General features: G+C 36.9%; 1 non-coding gene across 1 annotated transcript; it reads left to right on the forward strand.

Moving 5' to 3' along the window:
* Positions 1 to 3,439: 3,439 nt before the first annotated feature.
* LOC118149353 (small nucleolar RNA SNORA48) lies at positions 3,440 to 3,574 on the forward strand. Its single transcript, XR_004736737.1, has one exon. It is a non-coding gene; the product is annotated as a small nucleolar RNA SNORA48 (small nucleolar RNA).
* The last annotated feature ends 8,099 nt before the right edge of the window (positions 3,575 to 11,673 follow it).

Genomic DNA, 11,673 nt, shown 5'->3' on the forward strand with positions numbered 1-11,673 from the left:
ATATCAGAAAGACTCCCAAGTATGTAAGTCTAAATGACTTGATATTTGTGGGCGGCTGGCAGACAGAGAGTGATGAGTGAATTGGAAGTTCAGGGATTACTGGAGTGGAGGGATAGGTGATCATAATGGAAGAACACTAGGATGTCGTCCAGAATTGAGATGAGAGAAGTGAGGAATCAAGTAGACACTCTCCTCAACAAATAACCAGATAACCAATAAACACACAAACACAATCATTTAAAGTCTCTGGAAATTGTCTTAAGCGCACACAGTAAACAGAGAGTATTTATTCAAGAGAATCTATAAAATCTCTGTAAGAACAAGTACAGACAGGCATGTAAGTCGTGACCGACAACCCCCATATCAAGCTATTTCTAATAGAAACTACTAGGAGAACTCGAATCCAGTTGGATGTGATCAAGAAAATGGGGATTCCTCTTTTCCTAGTGCCAAATCTGGGACTACAATTTAACCCCAGGAAAGGTATACTACTAGTATTTCTTATTTATCTCAGCCCTGGGTTAGAGAAGCTCTATTCTGGGCAGTCACAAGACAAATGAACTCTTTTCCTCTACCCTGTCTTTATTTATAGGGCAGAAACTCTAACCCAGATACAGAAGGCTGAGAACACTATTCCCTGATCACTCATGTCCCAGCTCACTCACAGGGTGTAGTTTCCATGTCGGGAACACATTACAGGTAATGTAAACTGCTTTGAAGAGGGCCAGTGGTTAGCAGATGAAGACTTCAAAGTAGCTATTATAAATATAGTCAAAGACTGAAAATCACACTTCCAGTGTGATTTGAAGGAAAGTATGGTGATAATATCTTGTTAAACAAATAATCTGTATAAAGATAGAAATTATTAAAAAAAAAAAAGATAGAAATTCTGGCCTGGTGGCTCATGCCTATAATCCTAGCACTTTGGGAGATCACTTGAGGTCAGGAGTTCGAAATCAGCCTGGCCAACATGGTGAAAACCCATCTCTACTAAAAATACAAAAACATTAGCCAGGTATGGTGGCAGGCACCTGCAATCCCAGCTACTTGGGAGGTTGATGCGAAAAAATCGCTTGAATCTGGGAGGCAGAGGTTGCAGTAAGCAGAGATTGCAGCACTGCACTCCGTCTAGGCAATAGAGTAAGACTCTGTCTTCAAAAAAAAAAAATTCTGGATTTTAAAAGTACAACTGTCTAAATATGGGACACCATTTTGTGCACCAACAGCCACATAATTTGAGTAGAAAGAGGAAAAAGAACAGAGAAAAGAGAAAGGGAGAAAGTATATGAAACTAAGTAGTGACTTAAAACTTTCCAAATCTGATGTAAAACATTAATTTAAACATCCAAAAAGTACAACAAACTCCAAATTAGATAAATGTACAGAGATCAGCAGCCAGGCACATCACATTCAAAATGTTGAAAGCAAAAGACAAAGAGGAAATCTGAAAAGCAGCAAGAGAATAATGACTCATCAAGAACAAGGGAACTCAAATAAGATCAGCAGCAGACATCTTATCAGAAAAAATAAAAGCCACAGGCAATGGGATGACATAGTTGAAATGGTCAAAGAGGAAAAAAAACTTACAAACATAACAAGGAACATTTTATAATGAAACAAAAGTATGTTCACAAGGAAGATATAACAATTTTACACATTTATGAACCTAACAACAGAATCCCCAAATATCTGAAGCAAACACTGATAATTGGGGGACTAAATAAACAGTTCACAATAATGGTTGGAGACGAATACTCCTTTTCAATAATGGATAGAATAGCTCAGTAAAGATTCAACAAGTAAATGGAAGAATTGAATGATACTATAAAAACTAAATTTAACAAACATCTATAGAGTATGCCACTCAACAACAGCAGAATATGTATCCTTCTCAAGTACACATTTGAACATTCTCCAAGACACAACATAGACACGGTCATAAAACAAGCCTTAATATATTTACATGTATTGAAATCACACATAAGTATTCTCTCCAACCACAATAAAATTAAAATCAGCAACAGAAAGAAATTGGAGAATTCACAAATAAAATTTGTTCAAATAAGGAATCATAAGGGAAATCAGAGAGCACTCTCGGAAGAATGAAAATGGTAAGGTAGCATACTTAACCTTGTAAGATTCAACTAAAGCAGTGTTCAGAGGGAAATTTATTGCTGAAAATGCCTGTGTTAAAAGGGAAAAAAAGCTTAAGTTAATAACTTAATCTTCTACCTTAAGGCATAGGAAAAAGTAGAGAAAACTAAACCCAAAGCAAGCAAAAGAAAGAAAATAATGTAGGTTAGAGTGGAAATAAACGACATAGAGAACAGCAAAGCATCAGAGAAAACACATAAAAGTAAAAGATGTGTTTTTGACAAAGTCAAAAAAATTGACAAATTTTAGCAAGATTAATCAAGAGTGATGACTGAAATTGACAAAATCAGGAATGAAAGAGGAGACATCACTGTTGGCCTTACATAAGTATGGATTAAAAAAGGAAACTATGAAGAACTATATGCAAATACAAGTAAATTAGATCACTTAGATCAATAATTTCTTTAAAGACACAAACTATTTAAACTGACTCAAGAAGACCGAGAAAATCGGAATAAGGTTACAAAGGGCAAAGATACTTAATTAATAACTTTATAGCTTTCAACAAAGCAATACCCAGGCCAAGGTGACTTTGCTTTGAATTCTAGCAAATATTCAAAAAAGAATTTAAATCGATTTTTACAATCTCTTCCAAAAAAATGAGGAGAGAAAACTTTCAAATTTTATATCATTATTACCTTAATACAGAAAACAGGCAAAATGTCACAAGAAAATAAATCTACAAATTCTTATTCATTCTAAAACAGATGCAAAAATTCTTAACAGACTAGGTAAGAAAAAATGATCTAGCAATATATAAAGAGTTTATACCCAACAATAAAGTAGGATTTAATACAGAAAATCAAGGTTAATTTACATGTAAAAAAGTCAATGTAATATATTGTTTTAACAGAAGAACAAAACCACTCTATTATTTTTAAAGAGATAAGAAAAAATATTTTGCTCATTAAATCTAACATACTTTCACAATTAAATCAACAAACTAGGAATAGAAGGGAATTTTCTTAATCTGATAATAGGCATGTATGAAACCACAGCTTACATCAATAAGTAATTGGTGGATGCATTTCCTTTCTATTTAGGAATAATATAAGGATTTTCAGACAAGAAAAAAAGCCAGTCATATTAGAAAGGAAAAAGTTAAACTATCAGTATTCAAAGATGACATTATCTTGTATGTGAAAAAATCTAAGAATTCCAAGAATAAAACTACTAGCATAAAGAAATGAGTTCAGCAATGTATTAGGACTCAAGATGAATACACAAAATTAAATTATATATCTAAACATGAGCAATGAACAATCCAAAAATAAAATGAAAAATGTGTCCCTTATCTGGGTGGAGTGGCATCTGGTTGCTAATGTTCATCTCAAACCAGCCAGGGACAAGACAATATCTTGTTTATCCTAACTTGGCTTTTGGTCTATGTTCAAGACTCATTAATGCCTTGGACATATGGATTCCTTTTTTTTGTTTTTTTTTTGGAGACGGAGTTCTGCTCTTGTTACCCAGGCTGGAGTGCAATGGTGTGATCTTGGCTCACTGCAACCTCCACCTCCTGGGTTCAAGCAATTCTCCTGCCTCAGCCTCCCGAGTAGCTGGGACTACAGGCGCGCGCCACCTTGCCAGCTAGTTTTGTATTTTTAGTAGAGACGGGGTTTCACCATGTTGACCAGGATGGTCTTGATCTCTTGACCTCGTGATTCACTCACCTCGGCCTCCCAAAGTGCTGGGATTATAGTTGTGAGCCACCGTGCCCGGCCAAGACATGGATTTCTAAGGGAGAAAATTAAGAAAAAATTTAATTTATAATAGCATCAAAAGGGATAAAATTATTAATAATAATTTAACATAAGAAATGCCAGACTATACAATTAAAACCATGAAACTTTTTGAAATATATTAAATCAGACTTAAATGTAAAAGTAGTTTATATTGATATGGTATTGTTAGGATTGCAGTATTCCCCAAATTAATCTATGATTTAATGAAATATTTGTCAAAATGTCATGTGGCTTTTTTTTTCTTCTGGCAGAGAATGACAAGCTAATGCTAAAAATTCTTATGGAAATTTAAAAGACCCAGGACTCAGATTGGCCAAAATGATCTTAAAAAGCAACAAAGTTGAAGCACTCACATGTCCTAATTTCAGAACTTTCTACACATACACAACTGCAGTAGACAAGAAAGTGTGATACTGGCATAGGAAAAGACACATAGATCAATAAAATAGAATTGAGAGTGCATAAATAAATTTTTTTACATTTATGGTCAATGGATTTTTAACATAGATGCCAAGGCATTTCACTGGGAATTAGGTAGTCTTTTTAATAAATACTGCTAGGACAACTGGATATTCACATGCAAAAGAGTAAATTTTGTCTTTTAACTCACATCAGACACAAAAAATTATTTAAAATGGAACAGAAATGCAGGAGCTAAAACTATAAAACTCTTAGAAGAAAATATAGATGTAAATCTATATGGCCTTCAATTAGGCAATGCTTTCTTAGATAGGACATCAAAAGAACAAGTGACAAAATAAAAAGAGTTGAAAAATTGGACCACATCAAAATTTAAAACTTTTGAGCTACAAAGGATATCCTCAGAAAGTGAAAAGACAACCAACCCTAACAAGAGAAAAAAATGTGGAAATTATATACAATAAGGGACTGAGGGATATAAAAATGTATTAAAAACTCGTAGAACTCAATAATAAAATGTTAATTCAATTAAAATGTGCAAAGGATTTGAATATATATGTCTGAAGAAGGTATAGAAATAACCAATAAACACATGGAAAGGTTGGTTTTCAATGTCTTAGCTATCACGGAAATGCAAATCAAAACCACAGTGAAATACCACTTCACATTCAATAGGGTGGCTACTATCAAAAACAAACAGAAAACAAGTGTAGGCAAGAATGCAGAGAAGTTGGTGCTTTCATATGTTGCTGTTGACAATGTGATGCAGCCACATTGGAATATAGTTTGACAATTCCTCAAAACTTTATAAAGTTACCAGATGTTATAGTTATTTTATTTTTTTACTTGCGTGGATCAGAGTATGCCCTGGCCTACATTATTTCTGAGTGTTCCTGTGAGGGTAGTTTCAAAAGAGGTTGGTTTTGAATTAGTTGACCGGGTAAAGCGGATTTCCCTTCCCAATGTGTGAGAGTACATCATTCAACCCACCAAGGGCCTAAATAGAACAAAAAGACAGAAAAAGGTTGAATTCTCACTGCCTGCTGCATAAACTGACACATCAGTCTTCTCTTGCTCTTGTGCTGAAACTTGTACCCTTCAGTACTACTGGATTTCAAGACTCTGAACTCAGTCCAGAATTTACATTATCAGCTTTCCTGAGTCTTTCGATTGCAGATGGAAGATTGCTCAACTTCCATGATTATGAACCAATTCTATCCCTGTGTAACTGTCTATTTATCTACCAACTTACCTACCTATCATCTAGCTAGCTACCTAGCTAGCTACCTACCTACCTACCTACGTATTCTCTATCTATCTATATCTCCTATGGTTATATTTCTCTGGAGAATCATAAATAATACATACTTTGGTACTCAGAGTGGGGTATTTGCTTATATCTATTCCTGGACTGAGGGAGATAGCAAACCAACCATTTATAAAAATCGAGGAGCTAGGTGACTCTACATGATGCTTTGAACATTTTCAGGAAACTGAAGAATATAATGAGGTTGGCTGGTTGCTCCTAACATCACTGGAAAAACTAATAAGATAAAAGAATGACCTTAGAGATTAAAATTCCCCGTTCAAGAACCATATAAATAATCTGAGGGTATCTATGTATGTCTCGAAAGAGAACTTTATATTCTGTAGTTGCAGGAATGTGATTGCTGGAATTCAAATATAGAATCTGATCTGAAATTGGCTCTATTACAATGCAAGCTAAACTTCCAGGCTTACAGAGTGCCTACAGTTAGTAAGAACACGGATTGAGAAAGCATGGCGTCTTGTAAGTCGGAATGGAGATGGGTGGAAAGATCCTGATAAAGCGGAAGTCATTAAGCCCTTAAACTCTGCTGAGCCTTCCTTGACAATGAAAGCTGTTTCCCCAGCTACAACAAAAGTGGAAACAGCAGGAGTAGCAGCCTCACCATTCTCAATAGAAATGACTTCCCCACTCAGCGTTATGGATCTTTTCACCTCCATCTGAGAAGCTTAATCCTGCATTGCCTGAGGAAACTGCAGTGGCCTCCTCTGAGGCAGTTGTCATGCAAGAAAATGCTGTTTCTCCCAAGACCCATCTCAGCAACCCCTCTTTGTGTCTAGATTCAAGTTCTAGCAGGCTAGTGCACGTGATATACAAAGTGTGACTCGTGAAAAGGTGTGTCAAACTACAAAATAACTACTTGAGTGTTCTAATTTATACCAACATAAATCCAGGGGAAATGTGAAGGAATGAGTACTAAGGATTAGGGATAATGACCAAAGAAATTATAGAGTAGTATCAGGCTCAATGCACTGATATGGGCTCACTAAGCAGAGATTCTGCATTTAATGTTACAGCATGGGGAGTTAGAAAGACTAGTTGATTGGCTGAAACAAACAAAAATGTGGTCCACAGTGAGTGAACTGAAGATGCTAGACCTGCTTTGGTTTAATGCAGAAGAAAGAATTTAAGTTCTTAGGGAGATGTAAATATTAGAGTAGATTTGTTAACTTAAGCTAAAAAGCTTCTGCACAGCGAAAGGAATAATCAACAAAATAAACTGACAACCCATAGAATGGGAGAAAATATTTATAAATCATGCCTCCAACAAATAATTTATATCCAGAATTTATAAGAAATTCTAACAATTTATCAAGAAAAAACAATCCCATTAAAAACTGGGGTGAAGGACATGAATAGTCCATTTTTTAAAAGAAGAAATACAAATAGTCAAACACATTTAAAAAGCTCAATATTAATAATCATTAGAGAAATGCAAATTAAAACCAAAATGAGATACCATCTTACACCAGTCAGAATGGTTTTTATTAAAAAGTCAAAACTATCAGATGTTGGCAAGACTGTGGAGAAAAGGGATTGCTCATATACTATTGGTAGGAATGTAAATTAGTTCACCTCTATGGAAACAGTATGGAGACATCTCGAAGAACCAAAAATATAACTATTATTTGACACAGCAATCCCACTACCAAAAAGACATCTGTGCTTGTATGTTTATCGCAGCACTATTTACAATAGCAAAGTCATGGAACTAACCTAAGTGTGAACAAACAGTTGAATGGATAAAGAAAAAATGGTATGCATATGCTATGGATATCATGGCCATCAAAAAGAATGAAACTGTGTCCTTTGTAGCAGTATTGATGGAGCTGGAGACCATTTTCCTAAGTAAATTAATGCAGAAGCAGAAATTCAAATATCACATGTTGTCACTTATAAGTGGGAGCTAAAAAGAGAATGCATATGGACATAAAAATTGGGAAAATAGACTCTGGGGACTTCAAAGGGAAGAAGGTGGGAGGGCAATGAGAGTTGAAAAATTACCTGCTGGGTTTAATGTCTAATATTTGGATGATAGGTGCATTAGAAGCCCAACCCTCACTATTATGCATGTAATATTCACACAGTAAACAAATAAATACACCCCTGAATCTAAAATAAAATTAAATTTAAAAGTAAAGTAGGCTATGGTATATGTATATAACTCAATAAAATTATATGTGTATAGAACATTGAAAAACATTAATCAATTTTAATACTACAAACTTTCTGTATATCTTCTTATTGTATCCATAGAAAACATACAATGTTTAATCACATGGTGAATAGAAAAAAAAATTATAAAATTCCCAAAACTGGAAATTGTAGAAAATTATTCTCTGATCATATCACATTTAGAACTGTAAATAAACTGCAAAAAATTCAAGAATGTGGAAAGAAAACACCTCCTCACAACACTGTGAGGGTCCAGAAGACATACCTTTCACAAATTCTGAAACAAATCTGTGTGAGGAATCCTGGCATCCTTGAAGAGACCCATGATAGCTACTTGTGTTAGGCTGTATTTACAGTGAGAATTGTAGCCACCGAATTGGCAAACCTAAGGTAATTGGTTCTCAGGTGGCAGAGACCAAATAGAGGCACTTAAACACCAAAGACAAGGAGAGTGAGTGTTGTTTCTATGTTGGACAACGGACTCAAAGTAGCAATCAGAATAGTCTGGTAGTGTAATGTGTTGGCTAGTTGAGCATGGTGTGTTAAAGGTGAAATAGATGGGAAGCCTACTGAATTCTTTCTTGATCTATATAAGCAGAAAATTTATAGGTCAAGTGAAAAAAATCTGACCTAAATAAAAAACAGGGAGTCATGGCCATTCAGGCAATTCCTAGAGTTGAACCAGTTTACAAATCCAGAACCCCGTGAATGAAAAGGAGGCCAAGTCCACTCGAGGAGAAAACAACACTACACTACCTAAAAATTATATGGTTTATCTTTCTCTCAGCATTTCCCAAAGAAATCTACAACCCTTTACCAGGATAACTATGCATTGAGGAAAAGAAAATGAGAGCTTTTGGGATGACTAAACACCACCTTTGAAATGATACTATTCCAGGACATCCCATTGTCACTGCGGCCTTCTAAACAGAGTAATGGCTTATGCAGATCAGGTAATAAATGGAGTTTTAGCTCAGGTCTGTTTCACAGTGTGCTTATTAGTTCTCTGTTTCAAGAACACATAATTGGAATAGACATACTAAGCAGATGGCAGAAACCTCACATTGTTTCTGACTCATAGAGTGAGGACTATTACAGTGTGAGAAGCCAAGTGAAAGCCATTAGAACTGTCTCTACCTAGGAAATAATAAACCAAAACCAATAATGCATTCCTGGATGGATTGTAGAGATCAGCACTGCTATTAAGGACTTGGAGGATTCAAGATTGGTGATTGTCATCACACGCCCATTCAACTTGGCTATTTGGCTTGTTCAGAAGAAAGATGGATCTTGGAGAATGCCAGTGGATTATTACAAGCTTACCCAGGTTGTGACTCCAGTTGCAGCTGCTGTACCAGATGTGGTTTGCTTGCTTGAGCAAGTTAACATATCCACTGATACCTGGTGTGCAGCTATCGAGCTGGCCAATGCTCTTTTCTAGTTACTTGTTAGTAAAGACTGCCAGCTGCAGTTTGCTCTCAGATGGCAAGGCTAGCAATACACCTTCACTGTCCTACCTCCGGGGTGTACCGGCTCTCTAACCCTCTGTCATAAATTACTTTGTGAGTATCTTGAATACCATTTCTTGCCACAAATTATCATACTGATTCATTACATTGATGATACTATCCTCATTGGACATAGTGAACAAGATGTGGCAGCTACTCTTGACTAATTCATAAGAAATTCATGTGTCAGAGGGTGAAAACTAACTGACTAAAATTCAGGTGTCTTTTGTCTCGGTGAAATTCCTAAGCATCCAGTTGTATGGGCATGTCAGGATACTCCTTCAAGGCAAGAGATCAGATATTGTACCTGGCCCTTCTACAGTCAGAAAAGAGGCACAAGGCCTAATGTGCGGCTTTGGACTTCACAGCCAACATATTCTCACTTGGGTGTGATACTCTGGTCTGTTTACTGAAAGACCTGAAATGCTGCTATTTTTGAGTGAGGTCCAGACCAAGAGAAGGCTCGGCAAGAGGTCTCATCTGCTGCCCAAGATGCTCTGCTGCTAGGGCTCTTTGGTCCAGCAACTCTAAATGTGCCTCAAGTGTCAGTGGCAGTCAAGTATGCTATTTTGAACCTTTGGCAGCCCCCTATAGGTGAATCCCAGGGCACACCCTGAGGAGTTTGGAGCAAAGCCCTGCCATCCTCCACAGATAACTGCCCTCCTTTTGAGAAACAGCTCTTGGTCTGCTACTGGGCTTTAGTATAGACTGCATGGGCCACCAAGTTACCATGCAACCTCAGCTACCATCGTGAACTGGGTGTTATCCGACCCATCAAGCCATAAAGTTGGACATGAACAGTAGTATTCTATCATCAAATGAAAGTGATATATATGGCTATTCAGGGTCAGGCCAGTGCAGGCCCTGAAGGGTCAAGTAGGCTACACAAAGAAATAGTCCAAATGTGCATGCTTCTATCATGAAAGACACAGCATTTTTTTTTCTTACTGAAATGAATACTTTCTATGAACATAGATTTGTCTTCCCTGCATTCAGTGCTTTTGTCAAAACTACCATTCATGGACTTATAGAATGCCTTATCCATCATGTTATGGTATGCCACACAGCATTGTTTCCGTCAAGAAACACAACAGAAAAGTGCCTTAGTGGGCCCATGCTCAGGGTATTACCTGGTTTCACCATATTCTCCATCATTCAGAGGCAGCCAGCCGGCTTGAGGGAAATGTGGAATGGCCTTGTGAAGACGAAGTTACATTGTCAGCTAGGCCTCAATGCCTTGTCAGCCTGGGGCAGGGTTCTCCAGAAGACCGTATATGCTCTGAATCAGTGTCCAACATATGGTGCTGTTTCTCCCATAGCCAAGACTTTTGAGGCCAGGAATCAAGGGGTGGAAGCATGAGGTGTACCACTCATTATTATGCCTAATGATCCACTAAACAATCTTTTGTTTTCTATTCTGGTGACCTCATACTCTGCTGCACTAGAGATCTTAGCCCCAGAGGGAGGAATATTTCCACCAGAAGTAATAATTATTCCATTGAACTGGAAGTTAGTATGGCCACCTGGCCACTTTTTAAGGCTCCTCATGACTCTGAATCAACGGGATAAGAAGGGAGTTACTGTGGTGGGTGAGATGAGTAATTGCAACTACCAAGAAGGAGTGCCAGGATACAATGGAGGTAAGGAGGAGTATGTTTGGAATACAGGAGATCCCTTAGGGCGTCTCTTAGTATTACCATGCCCTGTGATAAAGGTCAGTGGAAAACTACAATTTAATACTCGCAGGACTAATAATCGACCAGATCCCTCCGGAAGGAAGGTTTGAGTCAACTCACCAGATAAATAACTACAGCCAGCTCAGGTGCTTGCTGAAGGCAAAGAGAACACAGAATGGATAGCAGAAGATGGTAGTTATAGATACCAGCTATAACCATGTGACCAGTTATAGAAATGAGGACTGTAATTGTCATTAGTATTTCTTTCTCATTTTGTTATGGATGTGTGTGCGTATGTACATATCTGTGTGTATCCTACTGGTTCTATTTCTCTGGAGAACTTGGGCTAATACATGATAGGATTCAGCATTTCCTCTCCAAAACATAAAACCAGGAAAATTGAAAACATATGTTTATACAAAGACTTGTACATCAATGTTTGTAGCATTATCATTCATAATAGCCAAAAAGTGGACACAACCTAAATATACATCAACTGGTAAATGGATAAAAACACGTAGTACATCTATATAATGGAATATTATTCAGCAATAATAAGGAATGAAGCACAGATACAAGCTTGCACTTTGATGAACCTGGAACATTACATGGCATGAAGGAAGCCAGTCACAAAATGCCACATTCTGTTATTTTATTTATATGAAACG

Source organism: Callithrix jacchus, chromosome 18, assembly GCF_049354715.1.
Source record: "Callithrix jacchus isolate 240 chromosome 18, calJac240_pri, whole genome shotgun sequence".
In the NCBI taxonomy this organism is placed as follows: domain Eukaryota; kingdom Metazoa; phylum Chordata; class Mammalia; order Primates; family Cebidae; genus Callithrix; species Callithrix jacchus.